Genomic DNA, 26,054 nt, shown 5'->3' on the forward strand with positions numbered 1-26,054 from the left:
TTTTACTGTACCCAAAAAGATTGAAGGAACCCTATAACTTTACAACAATACAGAGAAAATCGACCCCGGTTATCGAACTGAACTACTCTTATATGACTTTGGAACGATCACTTTAAACGAGGTTGCCGACAAGCAACCAAAGAGACAACTGTACAACACACCTTTAATCAGAACAAGAACAAATATCATAAGCCCAAAAGTAATAAACTTTCAAGAAATAAGCCGGTCATTCACAATCCCAAATACAATGAGGAATCAAAATCCTCAATCTGACCAGAAATCGAGAAAATCAAAGGTACAATGCAATTGAAGAAGATAAAGGAGACATTATATTTACAAATACCACTCTTCATTAATGAGGGCCAAAGATTAAAATATGCGGAAAGGAAGTATGGATTATTTTCACAAAATTCGTGGTACAATTTTAAAATTACTATATTTGCGGTATTTCTTATTTCACTAACAATAAAAGCACTGCTAAAATTGAACTATGAAATACTCTTGAAACTGCGAAGAACGAAATCAAAACTTGAGACAATTGACACGCAAGAAATGCATCAATTAAACCCCAAAGCTCTCGATGATATATAACTCATAAAAGCTGAGATGATATAGCAAAATAAGAGAATTCAGCGGTCGTCTCTTATATATACAAATATCCAGTCCCTATAGTAAATAAATATTACTAATGTATATAAGTTGAGAGGCTAAGACACAGTAAACTGTGTTTCTTTTCAACACAATAATACATAAGAAACATAAAAAAATTTGTAAAAAATATTATACGTAAAAACCAAGTAGTTAGCTATTTTATAAAGATTGTTCTTGTATTCACCGCCACAATAGTGTAATTAGTGAAATAATAATTTTTTAAATACTGCTTATTACTGATTATGTACTATTAACAATTTTGTTATAATGATTTTACCTATTTTTTGTACTATTTTACTTATTAAGAAGGTAATTCTGACAAGAAATTTTCATTACAGGAACATTTCAAGAAATTTTAATTACAGGCATACTATGGCACCGACCGAGTAACATCCGAAGAAACGAGTAACATCCGTTGTCATGATTGATCAAACACCGAAGATTGCCGGAATAACCAGTAACTGATATTTCCCACCCCGTAAATATCAACAAAGACAAAAACAACTCAAACATCCCAGTCGCCAACTATGATTTTTCTAGGATCACCTTTAATCCCATTCCAATACGTGGACAACAAGACTAAGCCGACCGAAAAAGAAGCTGTATACAGCTGAGAATATGCGCAAACTGATATCAAACTAATATCGAGTAAAAAGCGGTATATTGAAGAAACAAAACACCTACCACACATAATGTTGAACTCCAAAAAGAACCGTGAAAATATCAACGGATTGCCTGCAACTGGAAATATATAGAAACCCAAAATTGATAACCTCATCAACAACCATGAAACTCCAAAGCTACAACTTATGAATCGTCATCCCAAGTAAGGTTTGATATCTATCTGAATCAAACAACCTTTGAAAAAAAAAATGGAAGAAGCTCTATAGACAATTTAACGAATGTCTAAATTCATTTCGAACTTTAACAAACTAGTGAAGTCTTTAAACATTAAAAGGAATACGAGGTGAAGAACTAAAACCTTATATTAGTTTCAACGAACAATTAATAGCCAAGTCAAATAGTGAAATGGGCAGACATGAAAAATTATGGCATAGATATGGAAGAAAGAGACATAACCAATTTAGTGATAAATCATAAATATAATGTGCCAGTAGTGATTCATTCAATATATTAAAACTAACTTAATGAATAATTATGATAAATGTGCCAGTAATGATTTGCAGAAAATTATAAAACTGATAAGTGTTTTGAATTGTGATATAAAGTTAACCAAACTGTTGTGCTATAATATTTATGAATACCTTGAATCAATTGGACAGATAGTTGAATTAAAATCAATTTTAATAAAAATAAGTACAACTCATTGAAACTAGTCATAATTAAAACAACTGAAAATGGGTATTCCCCAAAAAACAAAAACATTGCTAGTGTTTATAAGCATTACCTATTTCTTACTGGCATACCTGTTAGAGAATGACGACAAAGGGATGAAAATAATGATTGCCGTCAGTTTCACTATATACATCCTTCTCTGTGTTTATATCCCTGACGAAGATGCGATCAAAGGATATTTGGACCAGCTTTGAGGGCGTTTAGACTGGTTATTCTGACGTTTATTGGAAGTTTTGTAATTTTGCCAAATAAAAATGAAATCCTCATAAAAAAAAGGCGTAGTACCCACCGAGCGTGCCCTTAGATTGCGGGGACAAGGTAGCCAACCCTCAACACTTCCCTTACTTTTCTCGTAAGGAAACCACCAGTAAAATGGGTGATAATCGCTCTGGAATAATGGCGAGCGGCGAACCGGTTTATTTGCCAGTTCTGAACTTTTTACAGTTTAGCCGAAATAATGGTGATGATCTTATTATTCGGCATGCCTTACAGTTCTTCGATGCAGCTGCTGTCGCGGCCACAAAGTCTGCTTTTTGGAACGAAGTTTTGCCTGGAGAAATTTGCCCAAGACGTGCAGGAAATAAGGCTACACAGAGTAATTTACGTGATATTCTTGAGCTGCTGGCGAAATGTGATTTTGAAGAATTAACCGTACCTACGTATGTTATCTTGTCAGCTAATGAAGTTCCTTCGGTTCCTGACCTGATGTTTTCACATCTATCTTCGAAGCTCACGCGAATGGAAAAAGTCCTTAATGCTGTTGCGTCTCGTGTGGAAGTTTATGATAACAATTTTCCGCTCCTTCCTCAACTTATTGAACCAAATATCCTGGCGACTATTGTGGTTTCGAAGATCCCTGCTTCACTTGACAATCCAATCAAAAGAAAAGAAATGTTGGATAAAGTTACTGGTCATGAATGTGTTAGTAGTGTAAAAGCAAAAAAAGACCAACTGATTGTTCATATAGACATATCTGCAGTGAATGACTTTTGCTTTCGATTAAAAATACGGTATCATCTTGTGCGACTAAGATTGTCAGAAAAAAATACTTGGAATTGCTAAAGGAATTCCTCTTGACTTTGATGTTGACCAATTCTGAAGTGAGCCAGGCATAGCATCGGCTAGTCGTCTTTGTACCTCTACAGTTGTCAAGATTGAGTGTACAGATCTATTGTCAAAGGCTCGGCTGCTAAAAACAGGACTAAAAATCGGCTATGAACTTATTCGAGTTTCTGAGTTTGTGACTCCACCTAGGTTCTGTCACGAGTGTAGATCCCCAGCCATATCCAGTCCGCCTGTTTCAGTTCTAATCCAAAGTGTGCAATCTGCTCAGGGCATCATGTCTCTACGAAAGTCTCCCTGTAAACTCCCTGCGAAATGTGCGAGTTGTGGTAGTCCGCATGTGTCGTTTAGCCTAAAATGTCAAGTCCTTAAAAAAGTTATTTCTGCTGCCAAGTGTTGACTCGCTCGATATCCCTACTTTCTTTTAATATTAATGGCACTAAGGATAAAGCCTCTGTGATCGACGAGTTCATAAATGATTACGATATAGTCTGCTTACAAGAAAACCTACTCTCTTCCAACAGATCCAGTTTCCTACAACGAAGTACATCACATCAGTTATTTCTTATAAATGCCAGCACAACTTTTGGCAGGCCCTCTGGAGGGCTTGCATGTTTTTTGAAGCGGAGTTTAAGTGGTCTAAATCCCACATGCTTATGCTCGAACGATCATTTTCTTGCCAACCAGTTAGGCAATACTGTTATAATTAACACTTATTTGCCACATAATGCAAGTGGAATTGATTCTGACACAGTTCGCTAAAGCTTGCTCCTCGTTATGCTCAGCTGTGAAGCAATTCGCTTATTCCAAACTTACATATCTGATTGTTGATGACTTGAACTGCAATATTTTAGATAACTTGGCCAGAACTGACTGCTTGTTAGATTTAGTTCCTGATTATAAAATTGTGCCGAAGGATCATTCCTATACTTGCATTCATCATTCAGGAAGTCTATCAAATATTGACCATGTAATCTGTTCGCCAAGTCTCAGTATTGCTGAAGTGCATGTCCTTAGAGATGAACAAGACATTGATCATATACTGATGTCATTTACGTTTTCCCTATCTGATGTTCCTGTATATTCCTCTATTCGTAAGCCCTCGCGGTGTTTCGACAAGTATAATTGGAATCGTGGAAATATTGCCCTTTACAGTGTGACGCTTGCGACACTACTTAGTTCTATTCGTATTCCTTTTCATTTGTTCCAGACGCAGGTGCATGTGAAAAATGTGGTTGCCGATATTAACCTGTACTATTCTCAAATTATTTCGTGTTTGAAAAATGCTGAGTCTTGTGCTATCCCTTGTGAACGAGTTAGGCTGTCCCTTGTGAACTCGTCAACCTCTGTAGAATAATGATTTAGAATTGAAGTCGATAAAGAACAGTGCAAAGTTATGGTTGCGTATATGATCAGAATGCGGAGGGCCTGCTTCTGGTATTGTTTTCAGTATTAAAAATCGCACTAAATCTACTTATAAGAAATACCTTCGTGCAGTCCGATTTCAGGGTCTTGATTTTCCATCAAATCCAAGTGATTAGAAGAATGTTTTAAATTTTAGTAAAATTATTACTGATGGTCCTGGCAATAATATTTCAAAGTCAGCTTGGGAATTGCACTATACTGCTATTTTGTCCCGGATTAATTATTCAGTTCATTCACGTATTTCAGCTGTTTTGAAACGTATGCTACCGCCTACTCTATCTCAGAAGGATATATTACAAATATCCGCTGATTCAATTTACCTGGCTATTAAAAGGCTTAAGTCTAACTCAGTTGACACCGATAGAATATCAGTGAATCATTTAAAACCTGATTGCCCCCCTTTAATATTGCATTTAAAACTACTTTTTCAATGTGTTTGTGTTGTTCTGTCGTGCCGGACAGTTTCTTGTGTGGCACAGTTACTTCTATTTTAAAAAGGGGGAGAGATCCATTTTCATGTTCATCTTATCGTCCTATCACTGTTTCTTGTACCTTAAGCAATGTCCTTGAGTATTTACTTCTTCCTTCTATAACAGATAATATAAATTTTGGAGTTAACCAGTTTGGTTTTCAGCGTGGTCTGGGATGTCAGCATGCCCATAGAGTTCTTTCTACTCTGCTTTCTGATGCTTTCGGGAAGGGCTATGATCTTTATTTTTGTCCTTTAGATCTATCTAAGGCTTTGGATTCTGTAGTTCACTCCCAAGCCCTGTTTTCTTTGCTTAAATGTGGAGTGAATGTTTCTATTGTTTCTTTATTAAAATTTTGGTATGGTCATTCTTTCCTTCATGTTAAATGTTCTCCTTCTGATCCTTCTATGTTAAAAATCTCCATAAGACAAGGTGTGATACAAGGTGGAGTTTTATCTCCATCAATTTTCAAAATTTGCATTGCTGATATTTTAAATAGTCTTCCAACAACTTACCTTTTAGGTAGTTCAAATGTCTCATATCTTGCTTTTGCAGACGATATTCTTCTCATTAGTAGAACTAAATCTGGGCTTTCGGCTTCTGTTTGCTCTATTTCTCTGCTTTCTCGAATGTAGGTCTAACCCTTAACCCTGATAAATGTGAATTCCTTCATTTTGGTCCTTCTCCTAACCAATCTTCTAGCCTTAATTGTTCTGAATTTAGCGTTCCTTGGGTGACTTCTTTAAGGTGGTTGGGCATTCCCCTTACTAACAATTTAGTCTCTTTTGGTAATAAAATTGTTTCTGATGCTAAGGTTAAACTTCAAGAGGGTTATTCTAAAATTGTTGCGAACAGGGGGAAATACAACCGCAAAGCCCTTTCACATTTTATTCTTGCTTTTGTGATCACTCGGTTTTATATCTTTCTAGATTGTATCCTGTTTTAAAAAGAAAAGATTTAAAGGCTCTCAAGTCATCTTATTTTCGTTTCCTCCATTTTTTGTTGTATCTTCCTCCCTTGTACAAGAACAGTGATATGGTGACAAATTTTGGGGCTCCGGATTTAGTAAATAAACTTAAAGTGCTACACCAGAAACTATCCGACTCGATACATTTTACTATTAACCCTTTTCATGATCTTCTAAAATGTTTTCTACAGTAATTTAATGTGTTATCAGATTTTTTTTTCTTTTTTTTCCTGTGTGTATTTTTATACTCCGCTGTTTCAAGTGGGTCACAAATAAATTATCATTATTATTATTATTATAGTGTACAGCTTTATTTTGTTCAAGTATATCATTTTAATTTAAGGTGTAGGAATATAAACTTAATGATATTGAATTATCTCATTAACATTACCTTAATTATCATAGTTTGAGGTGTAAGAATCAAAATAATGAACACAAAAAACATGAAACTAAAGATTTAAATAAATAACCATTCTGTGGTGAAGGAAATATACGAATGAATTTTAAAACATAATAAACAATATTAAATTTTATAAATATGAATGTTTAAACTATTGTATAAACGGGAGATTGTTCTGAATGATGAGGACTTATTTTACGACGGGAAGGGGGATATGTGACATAAAACAGTGTGAATCCCCCATAATCTATGGGTTGGAACATTTGAACTTTGCAATCCGATGTCTAAATAGTGAAAATTTAGCCAAAATTTTTCAAATACTAATCAGACAAAAATCATGATAAAAACAAGAGCTAGGAGCTCATAAGGCACTTGTGATGAGGTCAGAACAGCCAAGACGTCATATGGCATGAGCTCTAGCGAATTTCTAAGAATCAACAGATTGATAAAAAAGGAAAATCAGAGCCTTAATGCCGGTCAGGATTTGAAATAAGAGCTCTGAGACACGAGGTCCTTCTAAATATCAAAATTCATTAAGAAGAGATAACCCTCTCGCAAGTTAAAAATACCTAATTTTTTTTAAGTTTTCCTCTCCCTTCACCCCCCCCCCAGATGGTCGAATCGGAAAAAACAACTTTATCAAATCAATTTGTGAAGGTCCTTGAATCACCTACCAGTTAACATCGTCCTAGCATATCCAGAAGCACCGATCTCACCAAAGCACTGGACCCCCCCCCTAACTCCTACAGAAGGGGGATCCAGTCTGGTTACGTCAATGACGTATCTACGACATTTGCTTATTCTACCCACCAAATTTTATCCTGATCTCTTTACTCTAAGCGTTTTCCAAGATTTCCGGTTTCCCTTTCCAACTCCCTCCAAAATCACCGGATATGGTCGGGATTTAAAATAAGACCTCTGAGAAATGAGTTCCTTCTAAATATAAAACTTTGTTAAGATCTGGTCCCCCGCTCTGAACTTAAAAGTTCCTCAAATTTCTGATTTTGCCGAATTAACACACATCCCCCCCCCCAACAATTCCCCCAAAGAGAGCAGATTTAGACCGATTATGTCAATCACGTATCTAGGACTTGTGCTTATTCTTCCCACCAAGATTCATCCTGATTTCTACTCTAAGTGCTTTCAAAGATTTCCCGTTTCCCTCTCCAACTCTACCAATATCATCGGATCCGGTCGGGATTCCAAATAAGAGCTCTGAGACACGAGGTCCTACTAAGATCCAGTAAGCCGTTCTTAGGTTAAAAATAATTCAATTTTTATAATTTTTGCGAATTAAATCCCCCCCAAACTCCCCCAAAGAGATCAGATCCATTCCAATTATGTCAATCACGTATGTAAAACTTTTGCTTATTCTCCCCATCAATTTTCATCATAATCTTTCCATTCTAAACGTTTTCCAAGATTTCTGGTTTCCAAGATTTTTGTTTCCCCCATCCAGCTCCCTATGTCTCCAAATCCGATTCGAATTGAAAATGGAGCTTTTGAGACATAAGATCTTTCTATTTATCAAGTTTCATTAAGATCCGATCACCCACTCGTAAGATAAAGATACCTTAATTTTCACATTTTCCAAGATTTTCGGTTTCCCCCTCCAATTCCCCCGCCCCTATGTCATCGGATCTTGTTGGGATTTAAATAAGATATCTAAAGCACCACATCCTTCTAAATATCAGATTTCATTAAGATCTGATCACCGGTTCGAAAGTTGAAAATACCAATTTTTTCTAATTTTTCCGAATTACTAACCCTCCCCCAACTCCCCCAAATTGAGCGGATCCGGTCTGGTTATGTCAGTCACGTATCTTGGACTTGTGCTTATTCTTCCCACAAAGTTTCATCTTGATATTTCTACTTTAAGCACTTTCCAAGATTTCAGGCCCCCTCCCCCTATTCCCCCCAAAGACACTGTATCTGGCCAAGTTTTAAAATAAGAGATCTGAGTTACGAGGTCCTTCTGAATATGAAAAATACCTCATTTTTTCAAATTTTTCAGAGTTAACACTCCCCCCCCCCAACTCTCCCAAAGAGAGCAGATCCGTTCTGGTTATGTCAATCACGTATCTAGGACTTGTGATTATTTTCCCCACCAAGTTTCATCCCGATCTCTCCACTGTAAGCGTTTCCCAAGATTTTAGGTCCCCCCCAACTCCCCCCAATGTCCCTGGATCCGGTCAAAATTCGAAATAAGAGCTCTGAAACATATTATCAATCTAAATATCAAATTTATTTAAGATCAGATCACCCATTTGTAAGTTAAAAATACTTATTTTTTTCTGACTTTTCCGAATTAACCGTCCCCCACTACCTCCCCCCCCCTCCTTAGATGGTTGAATAGGAAAAATTACTATTTTTAATTTAATCTGGTCTTTTCCCTGATACGCCTGCCAAATTTCATCGTCCTAACGTATCTGGAAGTGCCGAAACTAGCAAAACCAGGACAGCCAGACCGAGAGACCGACAGAATTTGCGATCGCTATATGTCACTTGGTGAATGCCAAGTGCGATAAAATAGCCTTTGACTACTTCGTGACTCCAGCAAAGTTCATAACCGACTTCAAAAGCAAATGTTAATTATATGCTTAATAAAGGTTCCATAAATTTGAGTATACGTCATATAAGTCTTATACTATCTCTTACTATTTCGTGAATCCAGCTAAGTTCATAACAGACTTCACAAGCACATGTTAATTAAATGCTGAATATATGTTTCATAACAAAATTGCAAAGGCGCGAGATCCTGGTTTACAGGGAGGTCAAACATCCCATAACTAGTGAATATATACAAAATATACAATATAAACAGACAATATAAATTTGTACCTAAGCCTGAGTTTATCCATATTTCAGTATTGAATTTGTTGTAATACACATTCCAGACAATTTGTTTGTAAGTACTGAAATAAATTATTATTTTTTATTTTATCATCTTAGTTTATCAATCCAGATGCGAGGCATAATTCCCGTTGTCTTTAGAAAGGCTATATACGGAATCTATGCGATAAAGTAGGACCCATCCATCCCTAAGATGATTATATTACTGAAAACACTGGGCATAATCAACACCGTCCCTCTGTCTTAATCTCTCACTTGTTTAACACCTGTAGGATCTTAGTCTTTCACTCGTTTAACTCCCATAACGTTATTTTAAGTTGAACCTTTCATATTGTTATATCATCAAAAAAAAACCTGTAATATTATTAACAATAACCCCCCCCCCCGTAACAGTAGTGTATCAAGCTCGTCCTTCTTTCAAAACATGATTACCCTAACTTCTTCTTGGCTAGCATAAGCAAAAAAAATGGTCAAACTAATAAGTATTAATACTAATAATATAAATAGTAGTTAAACTTGGTTAAGCCAAACTTAATAAGTGAAAGCAGTTATACTGTAATAATATGAGTAAAGAAAAAACTACTGTTTCAAAATGATTGTCAAACGTAGACACAAAAATTGAATAACTGTGTTTTTCCTTATCAAACACAATCTCTATGATACTTTTACAACCTAATAAATTTATGAACATGTTTTTATCACAACCTACTTTATTTTACTTTTATTTATAGCCATAATTTCTGCTAGAGAGTAAACCAGAATTAATCCAAGAAGATTCTAACCAAATATAAGAGAGCATCTTTGTCATGTGGAAATTCGAAGTAGGAATAATCAACTCATGACATTAGAAACGTTGAACCTTTGGCTTTTTTAGATTCAGTAAAAAAAATTCAATCCATATTTTTTAATCAAAATATGTGTTATTTATTTCACTTGTTAGTGGTAACTAGTATTCATTTAAATAGATTGCCATTTTTGAAAACTTTTTATTCATTGTTTTTATAAAATGACGGTGCATTGCTTTACCAGTTTTACATATGGAAATGTTTATAAGCCTTTTGTATGTTGTTCTACTTTTGGCTTTACTTCAGAATGGAAATTCGGCCCATCCAAGCTTGTGAATTATTTGTAAAAAAAATTATCTTAACGTTTGCATTTGCTTAAATCTTCTTTTAAATCAAAGAAGAAATTTTAAATATTTGTAAAATTGTAGCTGCAAGCAGTTATATTATTGTGCTCCAACTGATCGACTATCTATAAATGAACAAACACGCAATCAACTATTAAAATTGTCACTTACGTAACAAACTTAGCTTATACCTCCTTTAAATTCCGCTTCTTAAAATTCTCCTTTAAATTTCTATCAGCCAAATGAATTAACTTTTATTGAACATATAATTTTCCTGACTGAAAGATAAGGAACGAATTCACATAAACGATTACGCTAGTAACTGCAAATTCCCAAGGACTATTACACTTGTTGTTTTTTATTTTAGTTTTAATGGGCAAATTTTGAGATTTCTATTCGTTAGAGAGAGGGGTCTTGAAATCAAAAAGCGTCAGTTAACTCAAGGATAAACGGCAAATTCATCCTTTACAAATATTAGGATTTATCTCAAGAACAGTGTGTGCTAAATTGACCTCAGTTCTTAAGTAAGAAAAATTTTCTAAGCAAAAATTCTAATTAAGAAATATTTGTTAAATTCCCATCACCCCGAAACTGGTAGCCTCTCCCAAGTCTCTAGTATAAATCCAAAAGAAGAAACTTTAGAGGGAAAATAGCAGAGAACGATGCTAACAACTGCATATACTACGGTAAAATAGAAATAGATAATTGCAAGTCAATCACATTTAATTCAGTTTCAGCCTTCAAATCAAGTTTCCCAAAAAAACCTCATCCTCCTGTTTATATCCAAGAGACCCAATATTCCCCAACCGTTATCAAAGAAATAATACAAATTTGTTTTCAAGATTAATGTCTACTTCCTTGTATCCTACTTCGTCATTAGCCACTGATATCACATTCGCTGTCGCTGAGTCTCTTCTTCTCTCCTAAATAATATCAAACTGCCATTTCGAACTTCTATAGATAATGTTCTTTTTTTTAAGTTGCGCTTCTATTATATTGTGGTGAGAATTCTGTGCCTGAAAAGGTACATAATTTATGTGAAAAAAAGAAAACATTTTACTACCGTGCTTGCCTCACAACACCGTGCTTTGGTATGATGATCAGCAAATCAGAATTTTTCTTTTTTTTACAGATGAAACACAAATCCGGGACACTGAGCCGTACATGCCAAGGGCTAGCATGTACGCAGGAGGTGCCCCCCCCCAAAAAAAAATCTCACAATTTGTTTTTTAATTGCATGTAATTTTTGATACTCACAAAGTAAGGAATTTGAAGGATTTGTGCCCCCACACCAAAGCACATTCCTGCATACGTGCCTAGATAGGGGCATTCAACCCCACTAGCCCCTCACCGCAAAAAGAAAAAACGTAGTTTTCCTTGTTTGACTATAGACCACTAAGATTGTTTCGCAACGAAAGACTCGAAACCAAACTTGAAAAAAATCTAGCCGAAAACTCAAACAAAATTTTAAAGTGCTAAAAACGAAATAAAAATAGGCAAAATTAAGCACGGTGTATCCAGTTGCTTTAAAAATGTGGAGTACAGAAAGTAAGCAAGATGACAAAGTTCAGTGCTTTATATAGATAGTATTGAGAAGATTATCCGGGCAGATAAATAAATAGTAGCCTAATTAGTGACAAAATAAAAATTTCTAGAAACTCTAGAAACTGGGACTAGAAAATGGTGCTAGTGTCAAATAATATCACTACTGCCATCTAGCGTTTGAAAGATCTTGCCGCAATTGTTTTGCTTGTTTAACTTAGCAAATTTGTTAGTTTCAGAAACTGAGATTCATTGCTTATCACTATGCTGATATTCCCTTATAGCTATATCATAAAAACTGAAAAAACATCAAATACCAGACCAAGCAGGGGTCACTTTTTCTTCAACAATGGCAAAAAATTCAACTGTCAAATTCAACCAAAATATCATCGAGACTTTCTCAATTTAGAATTACGCAAGTATCAAAACTTATAACATAGAAAAGAAATTAAAGTGAAAAAAAAACAAGTATACAGTTAGATTAGCCATCAGATGCATTTTCCAAATTTGATAATCACCACTGTCACAGTTATATACTACTCACACCCTCCTAAAAGACCGACGCACAGTCCCTAAGTATATATCAAATGAATTTACTGATATGTCTTGCCGAAAACAGATATCCGACAGAGACTTTTGAATTACCACTTTTTGTGGATTCTGTTCAACTACTAGAACTCACTGCGGCACCAAGCTGCCAAACACCAACATAGCTAGGTACACTTCTCCGTTCCAACATATCTAGAGCTACCCTCTTTACACCCTTCCAAGAATTTCTAATTTCCCTTAAATCCTCCCTTATGAACTTACCCGCCTAATTTGGGGACAACTTGCATTCTGTTTGGCCCTGGATAGTTGGATGAAAAGTAGAATATTTGATTGTTAGCCGTTTTTCATTCGTAGCACGTTTCCTAGCCATATCAACTTTTCTCTCATTCTAACACATTAAAGCAGTATAGAATCTAATTTTTCTTACAACTTATGGTTTGAAACACGATTAGTCCGTTGGGCTCACTTAAAGGAGTATTTATCTTTAAATGAGTTCCACCAGTTGTGGCCAGGGATGCACCCCTCCCTTTTACCTCCCTTTTCTAGGAAAACTCCTAATAATTATCAAGGTATGAAAATGTTTTAGGAATTTCTAGTTTCCGTCCTTTTCTAAACTTGCCCATCCAAAATAAATAAGGTAGGTAAAGAAAAATGTAAAGAATACGCCATTAGACTTTACAGTCCCTACCGGCGAAGCTCCTATCCGTTTCTTGGCCCTTTAACCAGGAAGTGCAAAGGGAGGTTGAGGGCCAACCATACTGTTTTCACACACCCTTACTGCTTACCTTCCGCAGATTTCTTCCGGTACCCATTTACAGCTGGGTTGACTCTGGCTGAGCTTACAGAGTGGCGCCACTGACCCCCGTTCCAAACTAAATAATCGGGTCCGTTCAAAATAAATACGACAAAATAAATCAGACCTAATGGCGCTTCTCCCAGCCTGTCAGTTTTGCTGATAAAATAGTTTGTTTTTTAATACTAAAAAAAAAAATTGAAAAAAGGTTAATTTCCCAAGTTTTTTATTAATCTTAAAAAAAAGGAAAAGTAACAATAATAAAAAGGAGGCTCCAATAACCTATCAATCATTCGTATGACCCATTCCTTGTCCACTTGGGGACAGCCTGCCCTTGATTGGGTCCAATGAATGGAGGGAAATAAAAGCATGATCTTTTGATAGAGGTTTGAATGGTAGGATGATGAACTTTGGAAGCTGTAAAGAGAATTCAAATATTGTGGAAAAAAATAGTAACTGCGTAATGGTAATAGTAATTGATTACTATAAAATACTAATCAAACTACGCTCGTTTGAGGGTCAAGCACCGGGAGTCCCCCTCATCCTCCGATAACCTTGACGTCCCCCATTCCGTATTCTGTGCATGATTCTACATGGGATAGACTGTGTCTTCCATATTAAACTACATAACAAGATGCTTCCAGGCTAAAAAAACATGCTTTTAAACTGAAAGTATGGAGTAGGATAATAACTTAAAACCAACAGAAGCTATTCTGTATATGAACTAGATTACCCCCACCTCAACACCCAGCTTTTTGCGCTAAAGTTTGACTTTTTGTTCCAACTATTTAAGAACGACTCTTGTTTTATTAGAATAATAACCTTTTTTAAAGGTTCTAAAAAAAATAGCTTGAAGAGCACATTGAGGAGGAGGCAACCCTCCTCATATGCAGGATATCAAAGGAAAAATTCCATTTCCCAATGGAAAACTCCTCAATGGAAAGATCCACCCACAAAGCCATTATGAATACTTTGTTCGATACTAAATCCCAAGGTTCATATCCAGGAAGTTTGTTTGGGGGGGTCATTTTTTTAGTGAGGGACAAAAATCTTTGAACATCTCTCTTTAATCTCTCTTGATTTTTGAGAATATTTCTGGACCATGCTGTTATTATGAGAATAAAGAGAGACATTAAACCCGAAAATGAGCAGAACTCATTCCGTATGGGAGGGGTATTACACCTTCCTCATCTGCACCTCCGTCTCATGGTTTTAGTAACTTCAGAAGATTCTCATTCAATCAGAAATTGAGAGCCGTAGTCCTTTCTTTAAGTCAAAAGTGACTTAAAACCCACCAGCTGAGGGAGGGGTGGTTTTGGGTATTTTCAAGGGAAGGAGCATTTTTGGACAATGACAGGGTGGAGACATAAAGCATAAAAGCGAGAAAGAAATCTGGCTTTAATGACAGGGTTTTATATAATGACTTTAAAAAACAAACCGTTTGAACAAGGTTGAACATATAAAGATTCTAATTTGTGTTTTACCCAAAAATATTGGCTCATATTTTTAGAATGTTGAAAAACTGATTGCAGTTCAGTTGCAGGAGGGTTCAGTTACACGCAGGTTCAGTTTCACGAGGGTACAGTGAAACAATGGTTCAGTTGCATGGGGGTTCAGCTTCACGGGGGCACGTGCACGAAGGTTCAGTTGCATGGGGGTTCAGTTACAAGGGGGTTCAATTATACGGGGGTTCAGCTTCACAGGGGTTAAGACACACGGAGTTTCAGTTAAACGGGGGTTCACTTAAATAGTATTGAGCAGTATGGTGGTTCAGTTTCACGGAGTTTAGTTGCACAGAGGTTAACTTGCACGGAGTTCAGTTGCTTGAGGTTTAGTTACACGCATACCGTTTATCTCACTGAGACTGAGCTAAATATCTCCGAATGCAGACAGCCTACAGTTTTACTCAGATCAAGAACTAGAGTATGGTTGCTATAAAGCGTTATTACCTTAAATAAATACAATTAAATAATCAAATCAAAATAACTAATAATAATTAAATAATTTTAATGATAAGCTAATAACAGTCAAAAAGAAACAATTATTTAATTGATAAATTTAAAACAATTCCGTTAATATATAAGAATTTTGTTCAAATCTTGCCTGGAAATTTTGGGGAAGAGGGAGGAAAAGGTAATAATGAAGATTTTAGTACGATAGCCTAGTACGCTGACAAAAGAAAAATTGCGAATTCTTGATTTTTCTGCTTCCAAGGTCTTTAATTTATCCTATTGTTCATATGAGAATTGTTCATATAAAAATTCACTGCGAGTATAAGAAGTCTTGAAAACACTACATAGCATAGTCCAACAATTTAAGTAGGAGCCTGAGTAAAGTTGACAATTGATCTTGAAAAATTTCAAATACCTTCTGAAGACCCTTTTAGCTTCTAAGATAAATTCATAAAAATCAAAAGTACTAGAAAGTTTAATACAAAACTAAAAACAAATAAAGCAATCGAAAGAATTCACAGGCCTAATTCAGCACAATTAGCGCTCCCACTTCTGATGTTCCATTTTTACGTAAGCTAACCCTACGTAACCCTTCCAAACGTAACCTAACTTTTTTAACTTTGTCAAAATATATAGCCCATATTAGCCTATATATTTCTCAACATATTCTGAGTATCAGAGAGTCCTACTGTGGAGGTTTCAAGCTCCTAGCTGTTGATTTTCGTACTTTCTGCCAGAAGAATAATAATGGACACGTATTTATTTGTTAGTTTTTGTTTGATTTTTTTCAGGGGTGATCGTGTAGACCCTCTGGTCCAAGAACAACGAGAGAGGACTCATTTAACCAGAAATTACAGGTTCTAGAGATATTTTTCAGTGACCAAAAAGAAGAGATGGCAACTAGGCCCCCTACCACAACCCTTATCTCAAAATCATCCGATCGTTTTTGGGTACTTACAAGTTAACCCGGCAACATTCAAGAATTTTGCCACTAAAAACCGGTTCATCATACTGTATACAGAAAAAATTAGCTTCGGTTCATTGAAATAAACTGCATTTAAGTTTGTTTTATTAAAATTTAATATATAGAGATGGTATATTGGTTGGGTTAGGTATTGAGCATAATGTGTTCTGGCCTGGCCGGTCCCCTTTCCATAATTCTTTGTTGTAATTTCAAAGATTTTGTTACTAAAGAATAACAGTTTCGTCATATTTTAAAATATTTGATTAGGATTAATATAACTTCATTTCTTGAGCGTTGTTGGGCTATTATATAAGTACGAAATTCTGAGATGGCCATTTTGTTCAGCATTGTTGAAAGGCAGAATAACTATATCCTTAGAGATAACACGATCCCCCACAACCCCTGGGTAAGGGTCTAAGCTACAAGATTTGCTCATTAATTACGCATAGTATTTGTTATTGGGAAGTGAGAACACAATTTTTGAGTCAGGGGCGAATTTTCTGCAGAGGATTTTTCCACAAGGAGAATATTCCATAGGGAGGGAGGTTTCCAGGAGGTGAATTTTGAACTGGGAGAATTTGCCAAAAATTTCTATGTGAAATTCTTCTTATGTCTTGCTTTCTCTTTGGCATCGACTCAGTTTTACGCAAAGAGATGTTAAGGGTAATTGTTCAGGGTAAATTTTCACCAGGATTGAATTGTCTAAAGGATATATCCGTGGGGAAGATTTTTCCATAGAGGTTGAGCCAGATTTCCTGACAATATTTAAATAACGATCAGAAATTAAATTAGAAACCATGTTTTTTTCAACTGAAAGAAAGGAGCAACATTAAAATTTAAAACGAACAGAAATTATTACGTATATAAAGGGGGCAGTACCTCCACAACACCTCTCTTTATGCTAAAGTTTTAATTTTGTCTAAATTCTTTCAGAACGACCCCTGAAACAAAAGGTTTAATTAGAACGGAAAGAAGCTTTTTTAAAAGTACTAAATAACTTTAAAGTAAAGAGTGCTGTAAAATATTTACAGCACTACCTTACGACTCAAATGTAAACAAAAAGAGCAGAATCGAAGAGAAAAATTGGATCGAAATGGGCAATTCCCCAGCCATGGTGCCCTGAAGCCATGGCGTCCAGAGCACTCGCCAGAGTTGCCCGCGCCCGCCTACCTATGAACGGTTCTTGTTGAGGTTGAGTATAGTGGAAGTATCTCCAAATATGTTAACTGGGCTAAAATGTTTCTGTATATTATGAAGTTTGAATTATAATCTTAACACTTTTCCTTTTCAATCAAAACAGCTTCATTTGAAGGTTAGCCTAATATTTTCATTTATGATTCTAAATAATTTCTAGATAGAATATAATTTCTTCCATGTTTTTTAGCGGAGAAAAAATTCTGACAAAAAAAAATTTAAACATAAGAAAAAGATAATTTAAAAATACTGCTCATTTAGTTTTTCCTTGTGGAGAGCATCAAATCTAGTGTTACCAATACAAGTCCTTTCACTATGAATCAAAACTACTTTTATTCCTATTTCAATACTGCATAGAAAACAAACAACAAAGAAACTCACATTCAAAAAAATTCAAATCATTCCACTTTGACTGACTAATCCAGAATTTGTAAATCAACATGATTGATCACAGCAGCTTATGAAGAAATTGCCAGGCATTGAATAAAAGAGGCCAGAATCCGACGCCAAACTGCCTTTATACACAAACCTGTTTATTTGCATTAATAAAAATTGAAAGCATGCTTCCACATTAGGGAATACTTTTCAAGACGAATCTATCAACTTTTCTTGCGCAAATTCAAAAGGCCATCTGAAAAATCCGGTTATTGCCAATGGTGCTAACCAAGTGTTGTCAAATTCCGGTAGGGTGCTCGGGAGCTTTTAAATAAGTTAGCTAACCGTAAGATTTTTAAATGCCAATCCCGCATATGCCTAAAGGCGCTTGGAGGCCTTTTGAATAAACTTGGCTGATTCAAAAGAATTTGTAGCAATGGGAATAACGGAATGAAAAAACAAGGGTCAAATTCATGATTTTTTGGAGGGAGGGAGGCGGGTGTTAATGAAGAATCTTTTTTTTATTTGAAGACCTTTCTGTTTATTAACGAGCTCCAATTGAGCTATCATCACCAAAAACCCTAACGAATTTAGAAAGTCGTTACTTTGTACAGAAAAATTAACTTAGAAGAAATGGAATAAATAGAGATTGAATGGGAAAGTAAATACGGAATTTCAAAATTTAAAAGCTTTTAAAGAAAATAAGGGAGGAATTAACGCACACTAAATCTTTATTATTCCAATGCTCAAATGTTCTAATGCCAGATAAAGATACTATTGGACCGCTAAGTTTTTCTGATAGGCCATGGACACCAAACCTAGAAGGTGTACTAACTGCAAATTTTTCAACCATACAAAAGATGTGGGCCGTCTGAACAGGTTAATTTGTGGTCATTTGGAATACTTAATATTGGCCCTTGGCTCGAAGTCTGGGTTATTTCAGATTTTAATAGGTGCGGAGTCATAAATGTCAATCGATAATCTTGGCTGCTATTTCGCAGCCAATTGGCTGCTATTAGAAGCATTGGACTATACGATTTCTCCAAAATCACAATTTTTTCCAGATAAAATTTCAACCCCTTTTCCTCCAAAACTTTTCCCCGACAATTGGGTAAACCCCGTTTCACCGATAGACAGACCTTTGTCGTTACACGATGAATTAAATAAGGCTATACAGACTCCTGGGGACATAGAGTCACAAAGGGACAAACAGCCCCATAGACAAACGTTACGAGAAGCCATGCATCTTATTAATTACCCAATTAAGACTAGACAGAGTAAATTTAATACTAATCCAGTTACTGATGAACACCAGTATCACGATATAACCGTTTCAAAGGCAAAACCAAAGGACTGGGTATCTTGGAAGGAAACCTTAATACAAACGGTCCCCCACCCCCAGGAAGATATGGCTTTCAAGCAGTGAATGCACCCCAAGAAGACATTTGAATCCTCCCAAAGCTCCCAAGAATCCTTCAATTCTCCCGAGCCAAGAAACCAACAGAACGAATCAATCAGTAAACCCTCTACTTAGCGAGAAGAAATTTACGAAGGTCAGGCAGGGTCGACACCTAAATCTCAAGCTTCTATTTAAAGAGAACCAGATACTAAATCTACAACTAGTAGTTCCTCAGATACTGAGAGTGAATCAGACACAGATAAGTTCAAGGACTCGGAAGAAATAAAACCATCCAGTGCAGCGGCCCAAGCAAAAAAAGCACAACTGAAGGGTCAAAAATTTCTGAAGAAACAGTATAAAAAATTTGACTTAATATCACTAGCAAAACCAAAGAAAAAAACTGAGCCTAAGGAAGAACAGATAACAACAAGATCCGGCCGGATTGTCAAAAAAAACAGATAAATTAGATTTTTAATAAAAAATCTATCAGCCTTGGGTAAAAAAAAATAATAAAAAAAAATAAAAATAATTAATTTTTTTTTGTTAATTGTCTAATGATTTCACTAAGAAACCACCCCGTAATAAAACATCTCTAAAGAAAATACTTTTCAGGAAGTCTGCCTAATCAAAAATTGAAAAATTGGCCTGCTTCATCAAAAAGCGCTCAATATTGTGAGTAGGTCCCAAACTATTTTATTTAAACAAGAATAACAAAAAAAAGTTGCTACTATTTTGTTAACATAGTCTACCGCAATAATAATTCCTTAACGCAAAAGCTTATTAACACAACTATAACTAACACTTGCCCTACAGTAATCCCTGTCCCCTTATCTAACGTAAAAATTAAAATATTGCAAAACATAAAGGCTTATAGAGATAACCATCAAATAATAGTCAATTAAAACTCATTAGTAGCCTTAACAAAAAAAATAATTACAAATAGTCAAGTGACAACAAGCGTCCTCGTTAATTGTGGTCAAAGCCAAATTTGTACCAATTTACTTTGCAATATTTTTAATTATCATTCCCATACTCCTTTCGGGCATATTCTTGGTTCGTCTTCCTACTATTAAATAAATTTAGTGGCTTCGAATAAATTAACTTGTAGCAAAAAACGACATTAATATAGCTATAACTTGCAATATCTAACAGGCATTTATATTTGGCATCAAATCTACTTTATCCTCCCTGCGGCATTAAGATCGCGCTTAAATATTTTTTTTTAAATATCATTTTCTTAAATATTTTCTCCGTAACTAAGGCCAAGAGAAATATAGACACAGAATTTATTTCAATTATTCACGCATAGGAAAATATAATCTATTCAGCTGCAATGTTAGTCCAAGACGAAAATGGTAAGAATGTATTCGCAGAAAGCTGGTACCTAAATTATAATTTAACGAAATTTAAACCTCACACGTATAAATTTGGGCTAAAATTAGCAAACAGCCCAAAATATCGACCCGCAAGAGGAGAAGTAAAAAACAAATACTCGAATAAAAGCAAAAAAGGGAAGAACTTAACAAGTTTACAATTAACAATAAGAAAATTAGAGAAAAAATTTAATATCTGCTACTGGTTTTGTAAGGGCCCGACCCAACAGACCTTCTTCTAATTGATAAAAGCAAAAACCCAAAAATATGTTGTAAAATCGAAGCAAATGAAAATTGTACTAAATATGAAGGGGTACATCATCCATTAGAGGAAATCCAGCATTACGCAAAATTTTTATACGACCCGAGTACACAATAATATGCCGTTAAGAGGGATAAAATCTTCTTAAAACGAAAAAAATCTAAGCAATCTAAAAAAGACGCATACAAAAACGACTTGCCTTCCAAAAATTTTAAATTCTAAAGTAGGACTAATATTTTTTAGATCCGTAAGCAGAGGGAAACCAGACCAGGTAAAAATCCAGTCAACTAACAGCTTATACTAACCGGGGGAATTGTCGTATAATAGAACCTTATACAATACAGGTCCTAATGTTCAAAGACCCCTAGAATCCGTCAAAAACCACTCAAGACGAGACTTTTGGCTTCCAATTAAAACCCAGAGCTTACCAGATCTTTAAAAAATAAGTCATCAAACAAAAGAAAAAATCTTAGAATCAGCTGTAAAAAATGCAGTGAAAAATTTACGTTACGATTTACTTCGTTCCTTACTGTGCGTTACAAATTATTCCTAGTGACAATTTGATAATTGAAATAATGGTCATATTGCTAATAAGTACTTTTTCGCCAGAGGTAATGAGAAAAGACTACAGATACAGGCATAGATTCGCCCTATACAATTTTACAGTACTTCTTTGCTCAATCCCCAAAAGGAAATATCCGTTAATTGCGTCCCTAATATGTGAAAATTTTTGGTTAACACAACTTGCAGAGGAAAGTTTCGAATTGCATTAGCCTTTAAAATTCTTAGAAATACTTATGGAGGTAGATTATAGGCTATTTAACAAAGATCTACTCCTTAAAATCTACAAAAATAACAATATAAATTATTACTGGATTAATAACTCGATTCATTACTTATATCTAGGACAGTGCGAACTATTAAAACGTTAAATTAAGAAGTTTTATACCATAGATGACAACATTGGGTCAAACCTAGTAAAAGGGAAAGATATTTTAATATATGAAAAAATAATAAATTGCATAAGTCCGCTATGTTTTCATAAACAACTGATTTTCAAAAGAGTTTGTATTACTCCAAATAACCCCAGTTTAAAGGAGTTGTGCAGAAAAAACATACGCTTAATGATGAAAAAAACAGATATTCACTACACTTTGGCTAATCTAACACTCCCTGAAACCCTAAAACGGTATTTACTACACATAGAAGATATTAGAAATAGCAGCCAAGATTATCGATTGACATTTATGACTCCACACCTATTAAAATCTGAAATAACCCAGACTTCGAGCCAAGGGCCAATATTAAGTATTCCAAATGACCACGAATTAACCTGTTCAAATCTAATCTAACTACTATTACTTTTAAACAGTAGGTTAATAATAAATTAATTTCTTTTACGGCAAATGTAGATCTCTCCTAACAAAAAAACATACCACGAAAAGCGAGAAAAAATTCGTTCCTTCCCTTTCTTATGGCAAGAGATCTTAGAGGTCGTCTCTTGTAATTTTACTACTTTATTTCCGAGTTAAAAATAATCCAAGCCATGATGATTGAAAGGCTACGATACAAAATGTATTACTTTTCAAATTATGCATTGGAACAAATTGCATTTTGACAAATTATGCATTGGAAGTTCAAAAAATTGGATTAAAGTATAAACTTAAAAACCATTGAGTTAATGTAACTTAATTTTTTTTTAGAAATTGGGTCATATCTGCCAAGGAAAGTCAAGAAAAAATGAGTAACCATCCACCAAATTATTTTTTCGCAATTCAAGTAAAAAGCGCGCAAATAAAAAGAAAGGCCTCAGAGATACAAAACTACTTGATTGAACTCGATCCCAGCCTATCACAGGCCCTAATTCATAACAGCACTTTCCACGTTACACTAAAGGTTATCCACCTATAAAATAATAGTGAAGTCCAATTAATGAAAAATGCTTTCGTAAGGGCAATATCTGCTTTTCAACAAGAACTCAGCGAGAATCAAATAATACTCGACTTTCAAGGCGTCGGAGAATTTTCTGAACAAATTTTATATGCCCAGTTAAATAATGAGACAGAATTTAAAGCTTGCTTAAGTCCTCTTTTAGAAAAAATTACTGAAGAAGTCAGTAAAACCAGAATACAACTCGCAAACCAGGAATGTTGGAAGCCTCATTTGACTTTAGTAAATCTCAGAAAAGTCGCTAGGCTAAGAAGGATGGTGAAAAAACTACAACCATCCATAACATCTATTTTAAAAAATATGAAATTCGGGATCGAAATCGCAGAAAGCGTTCAATTCTGTTTGATGAGAGGTCCAAAAAACGAAGAAAATTATTATGAAATATTAACCGAAATTAAATTCGACAAAAAAAAACAACTAAAGGAATCTGGAAAAAAAACTAACTGTACATTTGTACAAAAGTAAACAAAACTTATGGCCAAAGATCTTTCCGTGAACAGACGTCATCGTATCTGAAACTAGAGTAGAATGTGTCAATCCTTCTTATGGTTATAATTTATTAAAATATAAAATAATTCGCACTACAATTAATCAAACAAGTTTAAAAGGACTATGTAGGGACAAAATACGGACAATTATGCAAAAATTAAACATCAACCACACATTAGAAAGTTTTAAAATACCACGATGTCTCTTGAATTATCTTATGTATTTAAATATTGAAAAAATCGACCATATATTAGAAATAAATTTTAGAACCAAACATTCTTTAAAATCAGAATTTAAAGAAATTAGTGAAGAAAGACCAATTTTCAATATTACAAATAATAAATCTGTAGAAAAACCTAAACTTTAATATATAACTAGAAACATAATTCTTTGAAGAATAAAAAAAAAAATTACCTTATGTGTTATATACTAGTGCTATTAACACCTAATCTTGGTGGAAGTGGTGGAGAAACGAAAAAAAAATATATATATTAAAGTGGAACAGCTCCAACAAAGTTTAAACAGCCCCCCCCCCCCAAAAAAAAAAATCTTATTTATGCTAATCACTGAAATAACTTATCTAGAAATAATGAAGTTGATAACAATATTGATGACCCTGTGTGTCCATTCCAACACACAGGATATCATAAAACATGGAGTGATTTTCAAGCATGAAAACTCACTTCTGACCAGTAACAACGCGTGGAAAATATTAATGAAACTAGACCCTAAACCATTCGAAACTTTATTCCAACAAGTAATACGGCTAGAGAAGAATACCTATGACTTATAGGAATCAATTTTTCAATTTCTAAAATCGGACAAGGGACTGCAAGCAAGCAAAAGCAACCACAAAGAAAAGAAAGATATACCTTCCCCTACCTATCCATCCCCTACCTATCCCGAAGTCAAAATAAAGAAAATAGTTGATGATTTTGGTGCAATAATGGCCGAAATTGATAAAGCTATAGGACTCGGAAAAGCCATTGAAAAAAGAAAAAAGAGATCAATTAATGAAAACCAAAACTCAGATACCGATAAAGAGATCCAAAACATAATTAAAACAATTAAGACCCAACTTAGACAAGGAAAATTTTACGATGGACAATATGCATTATTAAACGAATTGCCCACAGTATGGAATTTCTTCAAAGAACTATGGAATGGACCAAAACAAGATATCAACGCAGAGAAGAAACCCGTACAAGGAGAAATAAATTTGTCTGAAATAAAGCCAACAGAAGTTGAAAAGAAAGATATAACATATATTTCCCCAAACACACAAACCGCTGCAATTGAAACCCAAACAACAAACATTGTATCCGACCTTGTAAAACGAACAAAAAAAATACCAGAGATAATAAGGTGTATAGAAAATATTGAAGTAAGATCGAATTCCACTAATGGTACCAGCAAGCCGAAATACAAATTTAAATGTCAATACTTCTGTAGAATAATAAACGTTACAACAGAAGCTACCAAAATAAACACGACATCCCATATTCCACATCTTACTTCTAATACCGAAGAAAAAACAAACGAATTAATGGAAATTTCTAAAGGCACCTGAAGGAAATATGAAACGACTACCTTCTAGAAGTACGATACTCAGAACGAGGAAACCACAGCAGAAACTGAATTTACTCCAATAACGATCGAAATTGAACATACCCCAATAACAGAAATGGAAGAAACATTCCCCACGTCAAACCCCCCGATTACTAACCCACAACCAATAGAGTTAGACATAGACTGAGTTAGACATAGATTATATCCTGCTTGAATTAATAAAACTAACAAAATGCGTATGAGTAGAACGATGAGTAACCCTAATCTCAAAAACGATGAAACACAATATAACCTCCAAGACCGAATAAAACCTGGTTCTCATGAGGAATACTATAGTTTACCTAATTTATACAGATTTAATTATGAATTACACGAAGGAACTTGGAACAGCTTAATCATTGATGCAGTAATAAATCTAAAATACAAATTTTTGCGAATGCCAATCATTTTTAAAAGCTATTTAATTAGGGATGTAATGAATGTAATATTAAATTGTCAATTTTCACAAAAAGTAGTCAAGGAGGGTTATGAGTACATAAGAAAAACCTATAAAACGCATGTTAGTCCTATAAAAAGGGCAAAATTCACAGAAACATGGACCCCTCAACCTTCAACATCAAATACCTCGGAGGTCAAAAATGAACCACCTCGCTCTAGACTAAGTGAGCTTAATCCTTTTAATTTTAAACAAGGATATTTTGAGAATAGTAGTGACAAAGAAAAATTTAATGAATTTCTAACGATGACAAATATGGTTACCCCCCCCCCAAAAAAAAAATACCCCCGTCACGCGAAGACGGAAGAAAAGCGATTAATCTTCAAGTGAGGAGTCAGAAGCATTGGTCTATACGATTTCTCCAAAATCACAATTTTTTCCAGATAAAATTTCAACCCCTTATCCTCCAAAACGTTTCCCCGACAATTTGGTAAACCCCGTTTCACCGATAGACAGACCTTTATCGTTACACGATGAATTAAATAAGGCTATACAGACTCCTGGGGACATAGTCACAAAGGGACAAAAGCCTCATAGACAAAGGTTACGAGAAGCCATGGATCTTATTAATTACCCAATTAAGACTAGACAGAGTACATTTAATACTAATCCAGTTACTGATGAACACCAGTATCACGATATAGCCTTTTCAGAGGCAAAACCAAAGGACTGGGTATCTTGGAAGGAAATCTTAATGCAAACGGTCCCCCATCCCCCGGAAGATATGGCTTTCAAGCAATGGAGGCACCCTAAGAAGACATTTGAATCCTCCCAAAGCTCCCAAGAATCCTTCAATTCTCCCGAGCCAAGAAACCAACAGGACGAATCAATCAG

The 26,054-nt window shown here is 34.9% G+C and overlaps 1 protein-coding gene across 10 annotated transcripts in view; it reads right to left on the reverse strand.

Annotated features, from left to right (window-relative positions):
- LOC136043420 (uncharacterized) overlaps positions 1-26,054 on the reverse strand; it is a 181,506-nt gene that overhangs the window by 25,785 nt on the left and 129,667 nt on the right. For 2 of the 10 annotated variants that reach the window (XR_010621614.1, XR_010621613.1), the window contains one exon: positions 11,019-11,329. The exons of the other annotated variants lie outside the window; for them this stretch is intronic. The gene's annotated coding sequence lies outside the window, so the exon portion shown is untranslated. Of the gene's footprint in view, positions 1-11,018; positions 11,330-26,054 lie in introns of those variants that run through there. 10 annotated transcript variants of the gene reach the window in all.

This window comes from Artemia franciscana, unplaced genomic scaffold (assembly GCF_032884065.1).
Source record: "Artemia franciscana unplaced genomic scaffold, ASM3288406v1 Scaffold_588, whole genome shotgun sequence".
Classification (NCBI taxonomy): Eukaryota; Metazoa; Arthropoda; class Branchiopoda; order Anostraca; family Artemiidae; genus Artemia; species Artemia franciscana.